The sequence below is a fragment of the Lichenostomus cassidix genome, chromosome 4 (genome assembly GCF_008360975.1).
Source record: "Lichenostomus cassidix isolate B80296 chromosome 4, HeHo_3.0, whole genome shotgun sequence".
Lineage (NCBI taxonomy): Eukaryota > Metazoa > Chordata > Aves > Passeriformes > Meliphagidae > Lichenostomus > Lichenostomus cassidix.
This window is the reverse complement of record NC_139484.1, coordinates 16511650-16535539: the sequence shown is the minus strand read 5'-3', so window position 1 is coordinate 16535539 and position 23890 is coordinate 16511650. Positions and strand designations below refer to the sequence as shown.

Below are 23890 nucleotides of genomic sequence, written 5' to 3'. Positions count from 1 at the left end.
GCCAACACTCAAACACTGAGCCCCACATCGATTACAGTCTCATTCTCTCCTCATGTAAGCATCCAGGAGAAAAAGTGCAGCCTCTACCTCTGTTGTCAACTTTACACTATCAGGATTACATCTTACTCAGCTGCTTCACAGAGGTTTTATTTTTATATAAAGGAAGTTTTTGCTATTCCAAAACACAAAGTATGCCACTGCCTGCTGACACCAGGGTGCAGCTCATGACAAGTGCTGGAGAGGCACCAGCACACCTTGGCTGGCAGGTGGAGAAGGGCAGCCCAGGGAATGCTGCTCACAGGTGTTTCTCAACAGACTCAGCACAGCTGAGCTGGGACCTTAATATTTTGGGTCCCTTTGTATGCAGCTAGAACCTGGGAAACACATCCACTGTGCCCTGCTCTCTTCTTATTGCATGCCCAGCATAAGTGCCAACCAAAACCTCAGCCTTGGCCTTTAATAAGATCCAACGTCTTTAACTCCATCATCCTGCTCCTCCTGTCTGCACTGGCAAGTAGGGGCTGCGCTGCTTGAAAGCATTCTGTTCTCTGCACACATGTTACAGCCTGCATCATTGCAGGAGGCTCTGTGACTAATGCCTGACTCATGCGAGACCTGCACCACCACCACAATCTCTCACAGCCAGAAAACAGAGCACTTGCCCTCAGGTTAGCAGCTATTTTAATGCCATGGGTGTTAAGGAAGAAATACGCACAAGCTGAGGTACCTGGCACAAGGAGCCTTGAAGGAATGTGATGTTGCCCTGATCCCCACGACCCTCACTCAGCCCAAGCACTGGAGCTTCCACTTATCTTCTGAGAAAGATTAAAATGACAATAGCCACCAGCTCAACTCAATTTAACCACAGCACCCTGCTATCCAAACCCCTCTCAGGACTTTTGCATACACACACAAGAGAATGAACCCAAACACACATCTGGTCCTTTACACAATCAAGTCCTGATCTTCCTGACACTGATTTGTGGGAGGCATTTTTCAAAGGTTCATGACTTTTCCTATCTATACTTTTCAATATGAAATAGCAAAGTTAGTAATTTTCTTACTGTTACAACTTACCCCCCCAGCCCCTCCAAGAAAGAGAAAGAAAAACCAGAATTTCAGAACATTTGAGTACTTCCTACAAAGTCACCTCTCTCTCTCTCCTTCCAGCCTCAATAAAACAAAGCCACTTCTCCCCCACATTTAAAACCACTGAGCTCATTAACTACTTAATGAGTTTTGTGCTTTCCTGCTGCACAAGTGGCAAGCCTCGGTCTATTTTCCAGGTTACAACTTTTTTTGTTGTCATTTCTAATACAGTTCTGTGCACAGAGGTTTCCTGGGAGCCATGTGGACTGAGACATGTTTCTTCACAGTAGGAAATACAGAAATTGGTAGAATGGCAGCACTAAAATTAAAACATTTATTTGATATGTCAAACAAAACTTACAGCACCAAACCCAGAAGTTCCTTATTATATTACACTAGATTAAGAAAGCACAGGCAAAATGTGTAAAATATAGTGGAAATAGAAAATTTGAAACCTTATAGGGTATATTATATTTAGCGATACAATTTAACTGCACAGTAAAGCAAAACTGCTTAAGCATTGGACATGTACATCATTATGGTTTATCCACTGCAAGTAACTCTGCCAGTGGAGACAAAAAACTGTAAATTGCCTGCAGGGAATTCTTCTGGATGAATTATCAGAGGGTGGTTGAATATTCAAAACAAGACACATTTTAGAAACCTATTTCTCAAAGAATATCCTTTTTAGTTAGTCCTTTCATAAAACCAGGCCAGATTTTTATTTGCATATCTGTCAGTGCAGATCATCTAAATCAACCATTTAAATTATGCTTAGTTTTTAGACACTAGTTTTAATCATGAGAAGAAAGAGGAAAGATCATGAGATGATGTCCTTGGTTGATCTCCGGCTGCTACTGCCAGTACAGCTGTTAGGGAGAAGCAGACAGGCATCCACACATGCAGGAATCCATCTTTTTAAGCTACTGCAAATCAGATCAAATGACCACCTGGGCAGCATTCAACACCTGCCATTAGCAGTTGCCACTAATACACGTCTAGAAGGCATCTTTGAACTGATTAGTCAGCTCCCAAACTGCAACTGCTTTCCAAGAAGAAAACAAACATCTCTTATATTGTCACCTTTTCAAGTTTGAATTTTACCTGATAAAAACCATATAGTGCTAACATCCTCGGCATTAAGCAAAAGGCCCAGATCCAAAATCAGTGCCATTACTGCCAAAATCTTAGTCAGTTTTGGATGGAGCCATGTGGTTGCAAGTTTTTAAAAGACCAGAGCTGTGTCATAGGCTTAACAGTCTTGGATGCCTAGAAATTATAATAAAGAGCAAAATATGATGCTGTTAGCTTTAACTCAAGTTATCTGCATCATATGAACTTCTCCAGCACTACCAGAATTCTTAACTGGCATGTTAGTGCAGTTAGGAAACAGCAGTAATATTGGGAAGCATCAATTTCAGGAAGCAGTCATACAGCAACTGAAGAAAAGGCCAGTGGCAGCATCTTTCTCCACATTCCCAATGCTTCAATTACCCTGTGGTGAACCATGAGGAAATTACAGCCTTGATTCTAGGAAGGAGAGGATATGTGGTGGACAGTGAGGAGGAGCAGAGGAAGTGATTTTTAAGAGTAACCATGTAGGCAGAGCTCACAAAACACCAGCAAATAGCTACAGAAGAACTGCAAGAAAAACCAAGAATGAGTCCCTGCCACAGACAAAAAATTTCTGTCTAGTAACTTTTCCTGATTGGAAAAGTCAAGCCAAGTGTCTTGTTGTAGCCTGAGAAGTAAGAATAATTAGGGATCCTATACAGCCATTTCCCAGCAACACCTGTACGAAGGGGAAAAGCAGCCTTTTTATTTTATCAATTGCAAAATAGTATTTTTTTAGAAGAAATTTCTCCAACAATCACAGGTTTACAGACTTTATTTATTTTCCATCTTTGAAACAATTATGTACTTAAACGTAGAAAACAATTCTATTTATGCTATTTGGCATCTACGAATTTGGCATAAAAACAACAAAAAGAACACATGTTAAAAAAATGCTTAAATAGCACAGTAAATATTCTCTTGAGATCTTACTGTGTTAAATCAATATCAAAAAAGGAATGAACTAGCAAAGGGTATCTAATCCTACTACTAATCCAACTGCCATGGTATAATAAAGGAAAAGTCTCACCATAAATTTGATGAAACTATTAGTCCTTGGTTTTGATTTCTCTGTTTCTCTAGAAATTCTGATGGGAAATATGTGAATTGAGGAAAGGGATCTTTCAACTACTCAAAACCCATAAAGAAACAAATAAAAGTAAAACCCCAAAGCCAGTAAGACAACTTCAGACACCTTACATTCAATCCCTCTTCCCATCACTTCCCTGTAATGCTTCAAATGTTAATTTTTTTCTTTTTCCTAATGCTACCATTATGTTACCTATGAGCCCCAGTTACTGGGGGACTCTGTCTTCATTAAATCACATTTAATAATGAAATTATTATGCCAACATAATGAAACAGCCCATCTCCTGAACTTCCAAAATAGAGACCATTCATTCCTTGTGCCCTTGTGGCTACAGTTATTGCCTTTAGAAAAATCTCAATTTTATAAGCTCCTTGCTTTCTCTCAGTCACTTCGTGGTGGTGAAATTGTTAGTATTTAAAACTGAAGGATGTGGCTAACAAGTTTATCTCACCTAAAAGAACATTCCTTTTGACTAAAACCTAACATTCCTGATGGTTTCCAACTCCCCACTTCTGAGCTAGGGTAATACCAGAGAGGGGGAGATGCCATCCCAGTGTTCTCTCACTAGGGCCACAGTGAAGAAAGAGGGTTTCTGTCTGACCTGCCCTCACTGTACTCACACTGTTATGCACTCGCTGTCCCCAGACCCTCTGACACTCTGTATCACATTTGTTTTGAACACAACAAAATCCCATCTTTCTCCGAGGCCAGATCAAATAAAACCAGTGACCTTATTTCATTTCCTTTTCCCCAAAGGAGCACTAATTTCAATGCTATGTTGTAGCTGGCAGAACAGTATGTCTTACAAATTAAACAGTGAGAAATAGCATTCCCAACATCAGATTGCATAATGCAAGACACTGAGATTTACTATGTTATTCACGAGCCTTAACATACTGTACTCATCTATTCACAGAGCACTGAATCCTCCTTTTTAGAAAAGGCTCCTACATGTCCCATGCTAACAAAGATGACATTTACAAGTTTTACCATGAGTCTTTTTTCTCCTCAACTAATTTTGTCATGGTAGGAGTATGTCACTTATTTATGGCACGCATTTGGGTGGAGCGTGGGGTTTTAATCACCAACTCGAGCAATTTTTGCTGTTGGACATTTTGGCCAAGGCTGTGTTCATTTAAGAATGGCTCAGAATTAGCACTGAGCTGAACCGGAAGCACTTTAGGAATACCTCTTTCAGGACACTTCTAATTAATCTCAGATTAAACACCCTGAAGTTAAAATCCTAATTATGGGTCACTCAACAATTGCCTTGGACAGTGACCTAAGTTTTAATGCTAAAATGATATCATCTATTTTACTGCTGCTGAGAAGGAAACAAAGGAATTACTTGGTGCTTTTTAACACAACAGGACAACCAGCAGTTTAAGTTTCTTTTACAGTGAAAAAGTCAAAACTGCAGAGTTAAAATCTTCACTGAATTGCTTCTCCACTGCCAAAAATAGGCCCCCATTGCAAAGAAAGCAGAGGCTGATGGGAGAAGACTGCATCATTAAAAAGCTAAAGTGTGTATGTTATTCCACTTTCTTATGCAAACATTGCTTTTCTTTCACAGCTTTAGAATAAGAGCATCCCATTTGAAGGAAACCTTCCCTCCAGTTGTTTTGGAGGAAGAAGTGAAATAACCAGTACAAGCCTACACAAACAAACTAAAAAAAAACCCAAACCCCTAGAAGTGAAATACCTTAGATTTTTAAAGTCTGGCTATCCTCTGATCAAATGTTCTATCAAATACTTGACCAGATCTTTAGGTGGTCCAAATAAAGCATGGATGAAAGTCAAGTGACAACCATGGACTGTTGCATGGTGCTCTGGCACCTCATGAACAAAAAGTCAGCAGTCTGGGTGAGGATTTGAGAGCGGCACCACAGAGGCACTAAAATTGATCTAACAGGGATCAGTAACTCTCTCACTGACTGCAGTGCTCAACATAACAGACACACAGCTGAAAATCCTCTCCTAGATAGAAACAGAATAAGAGGCAATAAAACACCAGAGCAAATCTTGCCTGACCAGATTGCTTCTTCGGCACAGAATCATAAAATTAGTGGATTAAGGGCACACAGTGAAATTAATCTAGTTAGATTTTAATCAGACAGCTAGTGTTGTACCTCAAAAATCTTCATTTAAAAATTAATTCAAACTGATTTGAATAAAACCAAGGCCTTTTGAATTTAAGCTGTAAAGAAAGAATAACAATAAATGACAGTGTTTCAGTTTGAAGGAAGGTGTCTCATCAGTTACTAAAAGGGATTTTTAAAAATATCTTCCTTAAAAGATCTGTGATAGAAAAGACAGTGTACTAGTCACAGATTTAGAAGTGGTAATGAAGTGGAAGAAATTCTGATTAGTGGCAGCAGCACAGAAACACAAAAATATAAAAACTGAATCTCAAGCATAAAACTGAGAGTTTATCCCAGAAATAATTTGTTCATAAGCTTAAAATTTCACTTTAAAAAAACCCCACAACTATTTGTAGCAGGAAATCTTGAAAACGTGAGCCAAGTGTAACTGTTACGTACATGTGTAAAATCCCAGAAATACCCAGATGACAGCTCAGAGTTGCCACATCTCCCCTACATTTCCGGCTGTTAGATCAGGAAAACTAAGAACAACAGTTTAAATGTCAGCAAAATTAACTACTTCAGTAAGTCTTGCTACAAACCCAGCATCCAGCTAAAGCCCATAATACCCACAACTTGAAGACATTGTCTTTACAATGCCTATTTAGAAAAGTATCCATGAGAAGCTGCAGTCACACTAAGCCATCACAAAATATTCCAGAACACTCATACAAACACAGTTCTTGCAACCATTTCAATGTCATTCACCATTCCTTTTGTTTACATTCTATTATAGAAGCCACTGCAAATATGCATGCAGGAATGCATTTGCACAGTTCCTTCAAAAAGGCTTTGTGAGCTTGAAAGGCTTTCTATCCAAGAGCAAGAACATTCTGTGCCATCAGTGACCAAATGCACAGTGCAAATAACAAATTGCGAACAACAGACAGAGCAACTGATATGTTCAAACAGCCAAATAATTTTGAATAATGGGCAAATTAACGGAACTTGAAATCTGTTCACACATCATTTATGGGCACAACAGCTAAAATTCCTGCATAACAAAGTTACAAAATAAGTATTGGAAAATACTACAGGAAAAAGATGGCTACCAGGACCAAGACTGAAAGATTTTCCTTTTCTTTCTCCCCCAGTTTCTTATCATTTGGCCTAAGACAAAAAAAAAACCCCACAGCTCGACTGGATGAGTAAGTTACATAAAAACATAGGATTTCCCTTCCTTTCCCATTTCATTGCAAGGCGCATATTTTTCAAGAAGTGCAAATAGAAACTCAGTTAACGTCAAAAATATCAGAATGAAGAGCATCTCAGAGAGCTCAGATTTGATATTTCTTTGATCATCAACTTGACCTTTACCTGCTAAACAGCACAGAGGTAAGGAATGATACATCAGCTGTCTTCACAGACCAAAACTAAAGGACATCAAATACAATCACAAGTGCCACAATAAAACTCTTCAAGTGGGACACTGGTTGCAGAGGGTTACATGGATTCAAATAACTGCTCAACCAGTTGAGAGGTATCACAGAGAAACACAGCACTTCTCATATAATGTACTGACACCTATGAGTTAGGAAAACCCTCAACTGAAAATCCCTGCTGACAAGGGAAGAGTGAGTTCTGATATCTGATGCATTTATAAGCAAAAGAACTAAAACATCTAATGCCCATTTTCTTCCTTCCAAAAATCAACAAAATAATAACACCATAAGAAATGTGAAACATTTCAGCAATGGTTGTAAGTTTAAGAAGCAGGATGAACAACTTAAATCTACATTGCAAATCTAGCCCATTGTTCAATGCTGAACACTGAAGCAGCAAGACCAAAAGATGCAACTCTTAAGTCTGAACAACTCAGCTCACTGTCACAGTTAAATTTCATGCTGCTCTATTCAACTCCCCCTTGCCTTCGTATTAGAAGCTATTAAATAAAAATGTTGTTCAAAGAGATTCTACCAAGCTTTGTTTTCCTGTTACTATAAGAAACTTATTCCTAAAAAAGATGCAGACAGTCATCACCCAACTAAAATTTTAATTAGTTTAAATTTAAGAGGACAAGCAATTCATCCACGTTGGGCTGTGCCTGACTAGACAGATGGCGTTAAGATTTCTTTCAGTGTTCAGAAACTGTACATAGCACAATTTCTAAAATGCTCTAGGAGTGCTGGTGTATATTAACCACTAAATAGTTAAGAGGTGAAGCCCCAGAGGATGTTCCAATAAACCATTTAAACACTACCAGTAAGTTGCTAAGTCAATGTTGTGGTAGTGAGTCTGTGCTTACATGTCCATATATGGCAGACAACTGACCAATTCAGGTTCACACCTCTGACATCAACACTACTAATAGGACTAATTAATGTAGCTTACATTCTTCTGCTTCTCAAATTGCAAGAGAAATCCAAGCTTCCTGACTTGCATTTCCAACAGAGTAGAAGCATCTGTTCTGAACATAAGTGACATTTGGCTTTTAAGTTCTTTGAAATAATCCGCAAGCTTTTCAGAGTGTAAGAACTAATGATTTTTGTCAGTTTAGCTGTTTTCAGTATCCTGTTCTACTGAGCTACATTTCTGTCACAATTTTTTTTTCCAGGATGAAATACAACTAAATCCCAAAGCAGCAAAGCTTGTACAACTACAAAGCCTTGAGAGGTGTGTTCCACTCCATCCATGCAAACTACACTTTTTTGGATACAGTGCAAATGCAATCAGCCATTACAGAGGTATTCACCTAAAGATTATTAAAAAGCATGTTGTGTTCTACTTATAGTTCAGATTGCACATGAGGAAAGCACTGTGGCTGCTTAGACAATAACCCCTGTGATTTGGGAACATGGTTTTTGTGGGTCTGGGCCATGATCAGAAGTACATGGACTTCTAATCCATGAAAGAAAGAAAAAAAAAGTATTGACACAGTAGCTTCAGGCCAGCACTGGTCTGTGTGTGCTCCTCTTCAGTGCAATCCATTAAAGCTCAAGGCATCCTCCTCCCCAGCCACGCAAGAGGTGAAGTGATCCACTCTCCACAAGGACTGGACTCAAAGGTAATGCAGTTAATGCTGAGACTGGCTAGGACTCATGGGCTCACCATCTTCTAAAGTGGAGTAGTGCCGTGCAAATACACTTATTTCTGCAGCACCTATTTCTATCATGTCTGGACTGGTGCCTGTACAGGTGATCTGAATATGTACTTTTTACCTGTATCTTTAAATACAAAATGGCACCAAGCATTTAATTCTGTTGCCCCCCTCTTTTCTCAAACAGAAATAGACATTTCTATGTGGCACTTGAGCCAATCCTGTCTAAATAATGTGACACAGAAGAAAGAGGTTGTCAAGAAAAACATGCACAGAATGGTACTGCTATCACATCTCATGCTATTGGATATGTGTTCTGGCAGGAAACACTTCAAATACAGCCCAAGTAGTAAGATAAGACTTAAATCACAAGGAGGAAAGAATTAGAATGCACTAGAAGGTATGGTAAAAATAAGCAAGGCAAAATTCTTTCCCTGAAATTAAAAGTGTAATTACTTTGGTGCAAAGTTTCACACATCTCACAGATATTTCAACAGCTGCACATCTACTCCTCTAAAATGTACCCCTGTTATAAATACGTCTCCATCCTTGACTACCAGTAATAAGACTGAAATATTTTTGAATAATCCAAACTCCACAGGAGCCACAAAATTCCCCCCGTTCCATTTTCACCTAAACACCTGTGTTTCCAGTGACGGACATGAAGGACAAGAACTAAAAGATAGGCTATTCTACCATTCTGTCCTCATAAAATGACTGAAAACTCAAAGGTCACCAGCCTTGTGGTCACTATCTCACATCAAATCAAAAACTCCCATCACCTCACAGTAACTGTCTGCTTCTCTGGCAGTATGAAGGAGACTAATAGCTTACTCTGCTTCAGAGTCCAAGTCAATGAAGAACTGAACTGCTTAGCTTGAGAAAGGTGTAAGAGAAAGCAGGGGAAAAAAAGACATGAGAACTCTAAATTATGAAAAAGAGAGGAGAGTTCTAAGTCATTCATACTTACCTCAGATTTAATGTAGTGATCTCTCAGAAGGGAAAAGAAGTTAAAAGGCAGTATATGACATCACAATAGACTAAATGCATATAGATACAATAGTACTTCAGGAAAGCAAACAGATGACAGTCTGGATGATCTGTCCAAGAGCACAGCTAACATCTGTGCTATTTTTTTTAATTACAAAGCACTTCTGTGCAATGCTTGACTGAACATTATTTTATATATTCACAGCTGAGGTAGCAGTTTCCCTCTGACAAGAATATCCTGCTGCCTGGCATTTGCACTTTTTACTAATATCCCAATTATATTACTACTGATGACCAAGAAGCAGAATAAAGTATTCAGTAAGAAATATGGCCACATGCCAAATTATCTCAGATTCTCAGATATTCAGTCTACACAGACATGAAAAACAAAACTATTTATATCGCATAATGAAGTACTGAAAGACCAGAACTATCTTGAATAGAAGGCAAAATAGAAATCAAACACCAAGTAAGTGGAACAAGTTTTCTGTTGAGTAGGTTTGACTGACAAGATCATCCTTCCTTGCCATACTTGCTGTCAAAGAGTGACAGTCCACGCTGAGGTGGCTGAACAAGCAGTGAAATAAAAACTTACTGTCAAAGGCAGTAAGAAAACTTAACTGCCACCAGCTGTCACTGTACCAGCCTTACCCTCTTGCTCTTAGTGAATTCTAGTTGCTTTAAAACCTTGCCAATCTAGAAGACATATCAGGTTGATCAGGAGTACAAGACAGAACTGACAGGCTTATAATAGCCCTTCTTCATGCAGCCAAAGACATATCAAGTGGGAACAAGGGATGAATTTAACAGACCCCTACACCACTTTGCATGGTAAGAATACGATGTTATTTGCTGCTCTGTACTGTTGGGATATTATCCACCTACTGCTTGATGTCTCTGGAAAAGCAGCTGCCCAGATGACTAACATTGACTCCCACAATAGAGAAGACAACACTCCAGATGCTATGCAAGAACAATACAAGGCACAACGAAGAACAAAATATTTTTCATGTCACATTCTAAAGCCAGAAAAATTGCACATCCCATTTATTTCCATCCTCTAGAGATTTCTTTAATCACTATTCAATAATGCCTGGTGGCAAAACTCTTAAGGTTTTGGTTTTTTGTTTTGTCAAGGACAATTACTATAATTTTTCTCTGATACACAACTTTCCCAGATGATGGTTGAGATTATTAAAAAAACCTTGAACACTGCAGCATGCACTGCTCCAACAGTAAAAGATAAGCAGAAATGACTCCCAACTGTTTGAATACAGAGTTCAAAAAAGCTCAGACATGGCAATATCCCAAGGGCTGACTTTATGTAATGAAACTATGCACTCCTTGTAGCCAGTACACTTAGAGACCTGGCTGAGAAAGGCTACTGTTAATCATAACAATTACAAAATTACATACTAACCTTGTTAAAATACTCTAGAGCTCTACCTCACCAGTTCTATACATGTGTATGTGCTATAGATTATTTTATGTTATCAATATGCCAATTCACTTCTGTTTTTCCCTGCATTCACCTGCCAAACACTGAAAACTTCCTCCATTCTTGAGCAGCCCCAATGACTGCAGCTCCATTTACATGCTCACCAAAGCACTGTTGGGTGGCTGGAGAACAGAAGAGTCTTACCCTTGATGCACCTTTAGTATTAACATTGCCATGTTAAAGCACTTAGACGTGTTTAAAACTCGTGAATAAAGACAATCGTGAGAATCCTGTGCTCAAGCATGAGCATGTTTTTCAGTGAATGACTCTCAAGCACATCCCAAGTATTTCCAATGCTACTCAACAGAGCATGCAAGTGTTGGATTCTGGTCTCTTGTCTTTTGGTCTTGGAACTGAAGCAAGCTGTGCTTCTTGATAGAGACAGCTCAAGTCATTAGCCAAAACAGGAGCTTCTGGGTCCATCTCCCTCACTCCTTGTATAGTCTGGATCCTACAAGCAGTACTACTGAGCTTTTGCTAACTCCCTATCCAAAACAAGTGAGGGAAGGAACTTCATGCAATGGCTCATTGGGAGGAAGACAGCTCCTCTTATGCAAAGACAACTTGTATTTTTGCACTTCTTTGCCCCCACTTCTCAAATCACTCTCAAATGCTGGCCACATACAGAACGATAATTTGTGAAAGCACACTGTGTTCTTCTAACAAAGACAGAGTGACCACCAGATAGCTGGGTGTTTTGAAAGGCAAGCCACAATGTCTGGGGATGAGCCAGCCAAATTCCTGCCTCTCCTCCAGAAGACATTTAAAAAACTCCAAACAATCCAATGCAGATATCACAATCAGGAATTACATGACAGTCTTACAACAAGGGACACAACAGATGAGATACTGTAACACAAAAGCTCTTCATAAATATGCTACATACACTAGCTCGAAACAGAACCATGGTTTTAACAGCTACATTGAAATGTTTTTTGCAAGTAGTCGACAGTTCATGTCAAAACAAAAAAATACAAATGATTTCAAGTTTTCTTCCTTCTGAAAAATGTTTGGTAAATGCTATGACAGGTTTGTTTCTCTCCTTGAATGCCAGATACACTCAATTAAATGTAAAGGAAACCCTAAAAGTCAACCTGAGCTCTTACTTCTCCTGGATCATTGGTATATTTTAATAAAGATGTGTCTAGCCAAACTACATATTCAATTTCTCCTGCATAGCCACTGGGGATAAAAGTTTTGTACCTGTTTACACATGGGCAGGCAAGATTGCCTTCAACAGATTTACAAAAATGAAGCTGAACATTAGGGTAACAAAAAGCCTACCTTGATTTGCACATTGATGATTTGTAAGAAAAGCAGGAAAGCACCAATCTAGTTCTGATCTCCTGCCAGTCTACCTGGGAGGTCAGGGGCAGGAAGTGATTACAACTCTGGTATGCACATAACAAACACTCTAAACTCTTTACACTTTGTTAAAACTGTTGGCATTTCCCTCGAGTGTCAGTATCAGTCCCCGTGATGGAGAGCCACTCCCCCTGCCATCCTGGTAAAGGGGACATTGATGTCTATCAATACAAGGCAGTCATCTTTACTTCCACAGGACAGCTGCAGAAATCATAACAAACAAACTAACAGGGAAGACAATGCCCAAGGCAGAGGGACTTGAAGCAGATGATCTCTAAGATCCCTTCCAACCCAAGTCATTTTATGATTCTGTGATAGACCAATATGCTGTTGGACTGGACTGATGAAATAGCTGGTCAAACACTGTGCACCATATGGAAAACAAAAGGACAGGTCTCCTCTACAGGACACAAGAGAGCTTGCAGGACAGATGGACATAAGGCCCAGTAAGAGCTGATTTTAACTCACCAGCAAATTCAGAAGGTATTCTGGTTTTCTTTTAAAGTTGGATAATCAATAAACAGAAAGCACATGGCAGTAAGTTTTTCTGGAAGTTAATAATCTTTGAAAACTCATTTTGTCTGTCGTTCATGCATAAAAACCCATCCAAATTCAAGATCCTCAGAATCCCATCAGTTAAGTTTCTTTCTGCTTGGGGCAAGGGATATTAAGTAGATGAGCTAGTGAGATGTCAGCACACCCAAGCTAGGAAAATTTGGGCAAATGTGATGGTTTGCACAGAGCCCTATATATGCCTCAGGCATTGAAGGGTGGAACATGAAAGCAGAAGAGGACATGATATGATGGACCCTGTACAAGCCCTTCCAGATAATTTGAAATCTTAGCTAAATCTGTGTCCCTGGAAAACCATCACTCAAAAGCCCTGTTTTTCCAAACAACTCCAATTTTAAGTCCTAGGATAGATACTCAAAAGCAGTCAGCACTCATCAAGTTCTGCTACAAATAAGTTTCCCAGCAATTTTTAAAGGGATAAACATTAGGACCAATGCAGAGCAGTTATGAAAAAAGAATCTGAAATGCAGTTTCTTCTTCCCATCGGATTCGTGTTTATCACCAATGTTCACCAAAAAGGCAGAATATCAGGCTGAAATATCCAAGTTCCAGGTAGGCTTTCAAGCCATTATTTTGCTGGCAAGAGCAGCTGCCTGCAAGAGAAAGGTAGAATCCACTGCACATCCCATATCACAGCTAGAGTCCTGCCATGTTCCCAGCTGCAGCAACATTTCTGGAGAGGCAATTGTGTGCCAGCATCCCATACCCCAAACTAAGAGGATTAAGAGGTTGCCTCATGGTGCTTGAATGCAAGGAGAATGCAAGAACTACCTTCTCTCATGTATGGCCATTCTTTCTCCTCCCAGTCATTCCCTAATCATCAAATATCCCTTACACAGGAAGTCTTTTCATCCTTCCTGAACCCAGCTCATCCCTGTCATTGGCTTTGATTCTACAAACAGACTGTTGCAACCAGAGGATGCAAAGAAAGGCTGGGTTTACAATCTGTCCTGGTCAAATTACTTACTTTTTTCTTAGGCCAACTTTAAACCCAAGATGAACAGAGAAAACTTGAAGTAACTGAATGTCCTTAAGTCTCCACAGAACAGGTTAACTTAATGACATCTTGGCCAACTGTGATCATCCACTTTATTTCAAGTACAACTAACAGTTCTGCATCTTCTCTTCATGTAGCCTGCATACCAGGATGAATTCCCAAGCATAATTCTCCTTCAGGAGGTCTGCAAAGGTTTCTGTTTAGCTGCTTCCCTTCCCATAATGTACCACACACAGTCTAGAGACACACAGATGAGCTAAGGAACACCGAGACTGGGTAAAGAAGAAAAAAACAAATCCACCACTGTTGGAAAACGCAGTTTTCCAGCAAAACTCATGCTAACTGAGCAAGCCTGAGCAAGGCTTCAGCATGGTCAGGCCTCAGTAAAATTCCAACAAGCTACAGTGGTTTGTTTGCCTGAGAATGTTCTGTGGGAAGAATGCCATGAGAAAGATTAGGAGTCAGAAGTGTTATGAGAAAAGAATAAGGGAGTTAACAGGAGGATCCCTGAATGTTTGAGAACAGACTGCAGGTGTGTGGATCTATGAATAGTAACTTCTGTAACAGTATATAAGTCTCTCGTTTGGTGAAATAAAATGGAGCTTACTTTATATCTCATATTGAGACTGCCGTGAGTTTCCCTCTCGTCGTTTCTCTTTACACCACTACTCAACTGTCATCAAGATGTTTGTATTACTCCAAACAGATTCCAAAGCAAGGTCTAAGCTTTGCTTTTTAAATTGGTTTCATTACTTCTCCTAGCCTCCCCTACTTCTCAGTTTGGACAACAGCTGGCATTTACAGCAGTCCAACCAGCTGCATTATAAAGCGCACATCCAAAATGTAGCTCAGGGAAAAATCTGCAGAGACAGCTAAGACTTAAAAACTCCATCTCATAGATGGTGTGTAGGAGGTGGAAAGAAGCACTGCTAAATCTGTTAACTTTCCTGTGAATGATGAGCACACCACCCCTTCCAAAAATAGATTACAGAGGAAACATTATGCTGGTGACTGTGAAAAAGCAAGCTCACTACTCTGGCTTAGACATCAGGTCAGCTGTATGTGAAAACATTCCCCCCTTCAAAGCTACTGGAATAGCTATTACTTAGGGGTTTTTTTAAGGAAACACATGGAATCTATCGGAAATAACAGGGCTTAAAAAAGCGTATCCTCATTTCAAGAAGCAGTTTTATAAATTCCAAGCTAACAAAAGGTAACAAGTGACATAAGGCTCCTAGTAAAACTTTCCATCTTCCACCTGTTGGTCTGACAAGCCAGTGCTGCATTCTATCACAACAGCCAACCCTAATCCCTCCTGCCTTCACCTTTTAAACTTTTGCTATGCAAATATATGCTCATAAAGCCTGTCTCCATGCTGTGGACAAGAAAGAATATATAGCTGCTAAATGCATTGGCCCAGCAACATCTAATACAACAAATACACTTCAGAAAAATTTCTAAGATCATGGTAGGGATGAGGAGAAGGGAGAAAACCTTTCTTCCATCTGAAGATCTGTGCAAAACCAGTGACTTCACTCTTCACCTGTTAGAATAATGTTCTCCAGAGAGGGAAATTAATTCAGCCCCCAGCTCTGTTTGATCTCTGCCCTTTCTCTACAAAACAATTTACATACAGTATGTCTGACCTCAGTCAGTTATATCTTGAGGCATTTGTAATATGATCTATCACATGCACAAAATTAAAAATGACCCAGCCATTAAAACCAATGCTACTAGGAATCTGAAAAGAATAATTTTTTCAGATCAACCATATGAAGTATTAGCTAAATCAGACAGGGGTTAAACAAGCATCTCTGAGTGCAGTTCTTACATGGCTAAGATATGCTGGTCGTTAAGTTATGAACTGAAGTGTTTGATGCCACCAGAGTAATGTTATTATTTTTAATTGACGTAAGTATATTCATTAGGCAAAGCATAAGTGTTTCCCACACACATCATCTATAAACTGCATTATGGATATGAGTTCTACCAAATTGGACAGCAAAACTGCATATACGCTTACAGTTAAACAACGCATTTCAATACCTTTAAAGTATTAACTTATTATAACATTATTAGCTTAGTAATTAAAAACACTTCAAATTAGAAGCAATCAGAAGCTCACAGCGAGTTCTCAACACCAGAGATGCTAACAGGTTTTACATCTTCCAGCCTCCTTCCTAAATGCTCACACAAAAAGAAGAGAAGCTGCAAGTCTTAGAACTGCTCTGTAACCCAGCTCAATTGCCCTTGTAATTTCCTTCCCCAAGCATATTTTGCATTACAAACTATAAAAATAATTTTTTTAACAAGTCTGTCAACCAGTGCTTCTTCCCTTCTTCATCTTTAATGGACATTCCTTGTTAGAAATAGTCTCTGTGGCTATGAAGAGATTTCTCATGAGCGACACTCAACCTGACACCTTAATTGATTTTTTCACACCACTCCAGGGCAATGCATGTTCATTTAGACCACAATGAGCCCTTTGGACCTTAAAACCATCACAGGGAATTAGTAAGGGGAAAAAAAAAAAATCCTCATATCCTTCTTACATATAACAGCACATGAAGAAAGAATTACATTACACAATTAAAAGGTATAGCAGAGGTCAGCCAAAAAAGCCTAGAGCCTTGCTCTGTCCCACAGCCCCTGAGAAGAAATATGCATGGCTGACATAATTCTGGCAGGGTATCAGCTGCTCTAGGTGATGCTCCTTCTACACAGGATGGAGTGGGAGGTGGGACACAGGGATTAAACTGCTTCAAAGGCACAAATCCTGTTTTATGTGCTTCTGAAGGAGAAGCAGTTACAGCTCCTCTTTCTGTTCATAGCTAACCCACCAAGCAGGGTAAAAGGAGCTCTTCACTGCCTGTATCTGCTCATCTTGAGCTTCATTTTGACTTTTCTGACCCAAGGCTGGCAAACCTCCAGGGCATGTGCTAATAAAGCACAAGGAAATAGCTCTGAAAGCTAACACCAAAAGCTTGGAGGGCAATCAATACATCCAATACACTTCAGAATCAGGCTCTCTGCCTGCTTCACTCTTGAAAAAAGCATGTTCTTTTGAAGGACAGCTTTAGCAGATTACACCTCCAGTTTCCTCACAGGGAATATTTTGCATTAGACAAGCCACTGGCAAAAAAAGACATTTGCAATCTAAATGTTCAGATGCATTTCTGAGACATTCAAGGTAGCTTTGCCCAGTAACAAACTCCGGTGTCCAGATATATCATGGAAACTTGTAAAACACTATGAGACTAGTACTTAAAAACTGAAAAATTATTACCAGTCATCCTTATCCAGGCCACTTCCTCTAACAAACAAATTAACATGGTTGAAAGCAGGTGAGAACCAGAGAATTTAATGACAGTTTACTGTACAAAAGATGGATCATCCCTAGCGTTATGTTCTAGCAGATTTGAAAAAAAACACAGACATCTGCAGGCTACATCCAAGCTTTTATCTATTATTCCACAGATTCTTTATGTAGTTCCATCAGTGGTTAAAATAGCCACCAAAATGGTTTATGTCATATGCCATTAATATTTGCTGATCATCACAAGTTCCCTGATATAAACTTCCTTTTTACCAATAGTAATACCACCACTACCATTAAATTAGGTAGCCCCAATAAAGCATTCTGCCTTATTTCTTTCATCCTCCCTCTCCCTCTTAACCTACAGGTGTTTTTTGGGAGGGAGATGACACTGGATTGACATTCTGAAAACACAGATTAATCTCTATCTCCACTGAGAGGCATTTACTCCACACTTCAGTTCTTGAAGTTTATAAAACCCTCATCATCACATCAATCCAGGACCCCAATTTGCCACTCATGCCTATTAAACATCCCACTGCAGTGCTTTGCTGAATAGACTGGCAGACATAAACACACATTGCAGTGCTTTGCCAAAACCTCATTTCAGCACCATAATCTTTCACGGCTAGCTAAGAAAACCCGCCAGCTGCAGTCCTTGGCTTTTACAACATCAGCAAATCACACCAGCTACTATCACAAATCCTCTGGAGACAATGACTTCCAGATAGTCACAGAATGAATCACATTTAAGCTTCTTACCTTCCAAGGTTTACACACCCCTTCTTGGCCGGCAGAGGAAAGGAGCACTAGAACATGGCAAAAGATGCTAAGGAGACACTTATAGTAACCTGCTAATATTTGGAAGCTTATAAAACCTTTACCTTAAGTTGCACAAAAATGCCACTATTAAATTTGCCCAGGTATCATGTGTTATTTAAAACTATTTCCATCCAAAACCGCCGAATCTGTCACACGGTAGCGGTAAGAACAGTGGTAAGAACAGGAATAGCTGGCACGAAGATGAATCATCCCCAAATGAACTTAAAAGTACTCCTCTCAGCAAATAGCACCTTCCTGAATATTTAGCATAAGATTGTCAACTATTTAGAAGAGGGAAAAAAAAAATACTGTGAGTACTGCATGAAATCCTCTCGATGGATGCATAGGAAAGACTGGGACACTATGAAATGGAACTGGTCCTATAGTTAGCCTGAGAGAATTCCATAATACAACGGCCATACATACACAGGGGAGATCAACACAGCAGCCTGGAATGTGCTGTGGGAGCATATTAGGTTAGTTACATGGAAACAGGAGATTCACGATATGGGAGGGGGATGGAGATCAGAGCAAAAAAGAGCAAGGAAACAGAGCAGACTGCAGACAAGCAAACCTTTATAATAAATGCAAAAGGCATCCTGGTAAAAGGATGGGAAATGTCTTTTGCTTCTCTCTCATAAGTTAAAGAAAAGGAAATTAAAAATTGTGTTCTGCTATTTGTAGATATTACAAATATTATCTCACTAGCATGACATGAACAATTCCTAGTGGAGAACATGTTTACCCTTCTATCAGCTGGCACACAATTCTTGGAGACCAAGGGAGATAGGTATATTCAAGTTAAGATAGGGGTCCTTAATTTCTCCACAGTCAAAGACAAATCTGAGGTTAAGCAATTGGTAGAAAACAAAGAACAATATGATGCCACCCAAAAGCTCCTTAACTCAATTTCTCCACAGGTAATTAGGAATACATTATGGTCAGAAGTAGTGAAGGCAGCAGGTAAACCCTGAACATCAGTCAGCACTAAAATGTTATCTCACAGCATGGAAGCCATTAGGAAACCAGGAAAGCTTGCAAGACCTTTATATTAAACTGACATTTGCTCCTGATTTAATGAAGAGCAATAACCTCCAGGATATTTTGATAACACCTCACAAGTTTTCTTTCCTCAAGTTTTGCTTAAGTCACAGATATCAATGCATGGAAGTGTTTTGACAGAGACAACTTGGTCCTCCTTCAAATATAATTTTGCCCTCTGAGAAAAAATACTGGCAACATGCCCCACAGAAGAAAAAGTATTTTCTCTGTGAACCAGGGAGGTCAAGCATAAGTTGCCATTCAAAATTCTACCAGCACTTCAACACACTGTTCAACAAACACAAAAACTCTAGCAATCTTATCTACAGTTATCCATCTTCCACCATCTGGGGTTTTTTTCTCCAAGTATTGCTATTTTCTGTGCATATTTATTTCTGTCTTGCCCAGCCTAATTTTAAATATTTCAGAAAGTGGTTTTCAAAGGGGCATACCATTAATCTACTCATATCCAGAAGTGCTAGCAGAATGTGCACATACCTGCCAAGAAGGAAGTGAAAGGTAAGAAAATCTTTCAAAGCAAAAAAAAGGTAGAAGAAAAACGTACTTCCTTGCTGGCATTGTGACTTCTGTACCCTTCCTATTTATCAGCATATTTTCTGTGGGCATCATTAGCACATTTCACCAAATAAAGTTACTTATAAACACTGGAGTCTGCTTCACACACTCCCCACTGTTCTTTACCGTGCCATTAGGCAGTATCAGCATATACTAATCTACATATGGGAGGCTTGCCCATGTGGAAACACCAAGAGAAAACAGAACTGTATTAATGAAACTGCATTAAGTGGTCTCAGCTGCAACTGTAATGTGTTTCCAAAATAAATTGAAACTACTAAATCAAAGCCACTTGCATTCCAACACTCAGAATTCATACTGGATTGTAAAACAATTTCACAGGTCTACTGATATTCATACCTCTCTACAACCTAGATGATTCATGAGCTTTCCCATTAAAAAAAACCATGCGCTGACACGAGGAGGAGACTGGACTGTGTACATAAAGCAGATTCAAAACTTTAATATCACCTACCTATGGGTGCCTTATGATTCATAATAAATCAGTTTGCTGTTTCTAGAACTATGGATTAGCTTTATATAATGAATTTGTTACAGATATTTTAGTATAACACACCATCATTAATTCCGAGATCAGTAAGAAAAGCTCTACCAAAATAAATCAGTCCAGCTACACTACAATCAAAGAGATATGTCAGCTCACTGACAGTTCCAGTTCCTTCAAGAATTTAAAGAAACAGCTAACAAAGGCCTTCTCTTAAGAGGGTCTTCTGTGAATCAGCTCCTGAGCAATGTGGATCCCCTAATGGGAAATTTATCCCTCATTCTTCCACTCTCAATCAATCTACAGACATTAAAAAAAGAAACATTGCTAATAGCTGCTAAATATCCTTTTTGTTTTGCAGCAGTCAGTCATACATTATGCATGCATCAAGAATAAAACAATAAGGGAAAAAGAAAACCTACCTCAGACTATGTGCTCTGCATGCTATTATTCAAATAGAAATTTGAAAGCAAGTGTTGCCTGACTGATGTTCAGCTGTGACTATCTGAACAGGCCTACTCCTACAAATCACCCAAACCACGTCAGTTTCCTTGAGGAAGACTGACTGTGTGCTTGTTATTCCACCAGAAACCACACCGTTCAAGCTTCCAGGGCCAGGCTGATGGGGCTTTGAGCAATCTGGCCTAGTGGAAGGTGTCCCTGATTGTGGCAGGGGGTTTGGAACTAGATGATCTTAAAAGTCCCTTCCAACCCAAACCATTCTGTGATTCTATGACTTCCAAACCTCTGCTGTAATTGCTTCTACATACCAGCCAAGAGTGTCACACCAGAATGGGGAGGCCCACCCTGAACAACCAGAAATCCAACCTTGCATTACACAGCAAGACAGAAACTGGCACTGCTAGGCTCAGGTGTAAAGGGTTAGACCCACAGCTTCCTGGCAGGCCTGCTAAGGGATCTAGAGTATTTAATACATTTAATCAAACTTATCCATTCTCTACTGTGATCTTTTATTGGAGCCATAAAGTGTAAGAAGTACCTGAGGAGGGCAATTAGATGTTGCTGTGCCCCTGCAGCCTGCTTTCTCTACAGTATCTACAGAAAAGCATCAACTCCAGAAGTTAATTGGGTGGAGGCTATTTCTGCATTTGGCACATCAAAATCTTACTGAAGTTTCCTCGCTTAAATCAAGGCTTGATGTTTTGCTCATACTAAGATCTATGGGAGATGAATAAACCTGCTTATTTAAACTAAAGAACAACAGTGTAAGTCTCATGCAACTTGCACTTATCATTCTGCTTTTCATAGAGGTCTGTTAGCCTTTTGGAACACACCTGGCTAATAGCAAAATATGTAATGAAAAGGTGAAAAACCTCTCTAATTTCCTTTCTGAATAAGGAAATTGGACATCTCTGCTCCACAGCTTTTCCTTTTTGTTTTTAGCCAAGCTTTTCAAAATTAGTTGACTAACTTACAGACTGGAAAGATGGGGAAGGGTGATCCTTCAATAAGCCAAGCATCCTGTGTAAAGTGCAAAAACTGAAGAATTCATATTCAACTTTCTGGGTTTCTTGAACTCCAGGTAGTAATCAAAACTTCCTTTTGGAACACCCAGGAAGCTTAGTTTGCAACAGGATGAAAGAGAAGTCTTTGAAAGATGAGGTATCATTCGCATTAAAAAAAAAAAGGTCTTCAATAAAGCTGAAAAGAACCCTTCATTCTGCCACTGAAAGATAAATTTTCAGACACAGGATTTGCATTCCTTCTTCTAATAAGATTTCCCAAATGAACAACTAATAGCTGATTTGAGCACAGTGTGATGCTTGGTGTCTTAATCAAAACTGAGCTGCTCTCACCAAAATTAAAAGGTGTTGCATCATGTCTTCAGTCTCAGCAATGCACCATGTCTCATGGAGCTTCCCTGCAAAAATGATCAAAAAGGCTCCAACATATTTGTATATTTGATTATGGGGATTCCCCACAGTGGATTCATTCATCCTAGCTCTAAACAAAGTATAAAGCTTCATAATTAAACCAGTGATTTGTATTACCTGTTCTGGAAGTGTATCACCTACCTATTTATTAGCTTCTGCTGTAATTGTGTTTTCAGTGCTGTCTACTGCAGATGTGTTAAATTAAGAGGCGCTAGAAAAAAAAAAGGATTTAGCACATAGAGATACCAAACATATTTCATACAGCTCGTATAGATCCAAAAAATCTTAAGGACAAGATTCTTCTATTTACTTTAGTAAAATCTACAGCATGTGAAATGTCTGTGACTATGTCATATGGTACTCACAGAACTTTGAGGTTTCAGCTTGACTGGGAATTTTGCTGCTAGAACAGTCAAAATCAAATTATTCAGTGTAGAAATCATAGAATTTGGCATTCTTGAGATTCTGTTTATTCTTGAGATGCCAGGGAACCAAATGACATGGACTCAGTGAGGTTAAGAACTTCATTCAATTTGTTAATTACCTATCTGAAAACAAACTTTGCAATCCATATTTCGTTCTCACACAATATTATATACTAGATATTCACTTGCTGGTAACACCCCCCATTTGAATCCATACATTCAGGCTGACTTGCAGATAGAACATTCATGTTCATCTCTACATTAAGTGCAAATATCAATAATTTTCACTTCTTTAAAACTCATTTAGAAGACACACTGTACACAGAAATGAAACACACACAATAAATGTTTTGTCGTTTAGTAAAATACTATTTGCAGTACGCTAGCCCTTTTATAATCAGTTTGTGCCTACTAACCACCACTACCCTCACTGGGTTTAGCAGTGAGTTTCTGCCAAAGCAGAAATCCCCCAGGCAGCCTCAGATGGGCACTCTCAAGTCATCACTGTCTCTCACTGTCTCAGCTGTCACTCCACGCTGCCTGCTTACACCAGCTGCAGGGCAGGTGGGTGACAGTGTGGTGTCACAGCAGCCCTCCAGCCTGGCCTCACTTGGATGCTTCAGCTTGTGCTTCATGCTCCAAAGCACGCCAGTTTATAAGGTTGCACTAAGCCAGCTTGGACAAACCTCTCAAGAATGAATTTTACCAAGAATTTGCTCAGTATTTCCTTTGAATAATCATTGTTGTATCCACAGGTAAAGAAACATTATGAGTGTTTTCCATTAGTTGACAGGCAAAAGCAGACTTCCATCATTGCAGAAGAGAAATGCCAGCTCCTGTGCAAGACTGCAGGCTCTCACACAGGCAAGCAGCCTTAAGACACACAAACTCACAGAGATAAATAACACAAAGATACATTGATTGAACACCTGGTTGGCACCTTCTGTTGTTTCAGAAAAACTTACCCTGTTTCATACAAGGGACCTGTGTCCCACTGGTATTTTGGATGCCCCCACCTGGCCTACCCAACACTCAGTTTTACCTGGAAAATTGAAGCAAAAAAATCTATCTCATGCGCCTCTGCACAGGAATGAGCTGTACAGGAATGCAAACCCACTAGGTTTTAAAATGGGTGACTCAATTTTTTTATGTGACTCAATTTTGATATTAAAATTTTCAAAATGGCTACTCATCCCTTGCAAAACCAGTAAAAGACAGAGGCAAGGCAGACCACGAGGAGCCATAGATACTCATCAACTACATGGCCATACTGCACAGATGACTGAGAATCTCAGTCTAAAAATATCAGTATTGACACTCAAATGAATGATTTTACATATCTAAAGAACAAAGCACCAGTTCAGAATAATGTTGCTATTTATAGGAATAATATGTGTGTACATTATGGATGTTCTTT

The 23890-nt window shown here is 39.4% G+C and overlaps 1 protein-coding gene across 2 annotated transcripts in view; it reads right to left on the bottom strand.

Annotated features, from left to right (window-relative positions):
- Positions 1-23890, bottom strand: part of SNCA (synuclein alpha) — a 61361-nt gene that overhangs the window by 20538 nt on the left and 16933 nt on the right. The gene's annotated exons all lie outside the window — the stretch shown is intronic.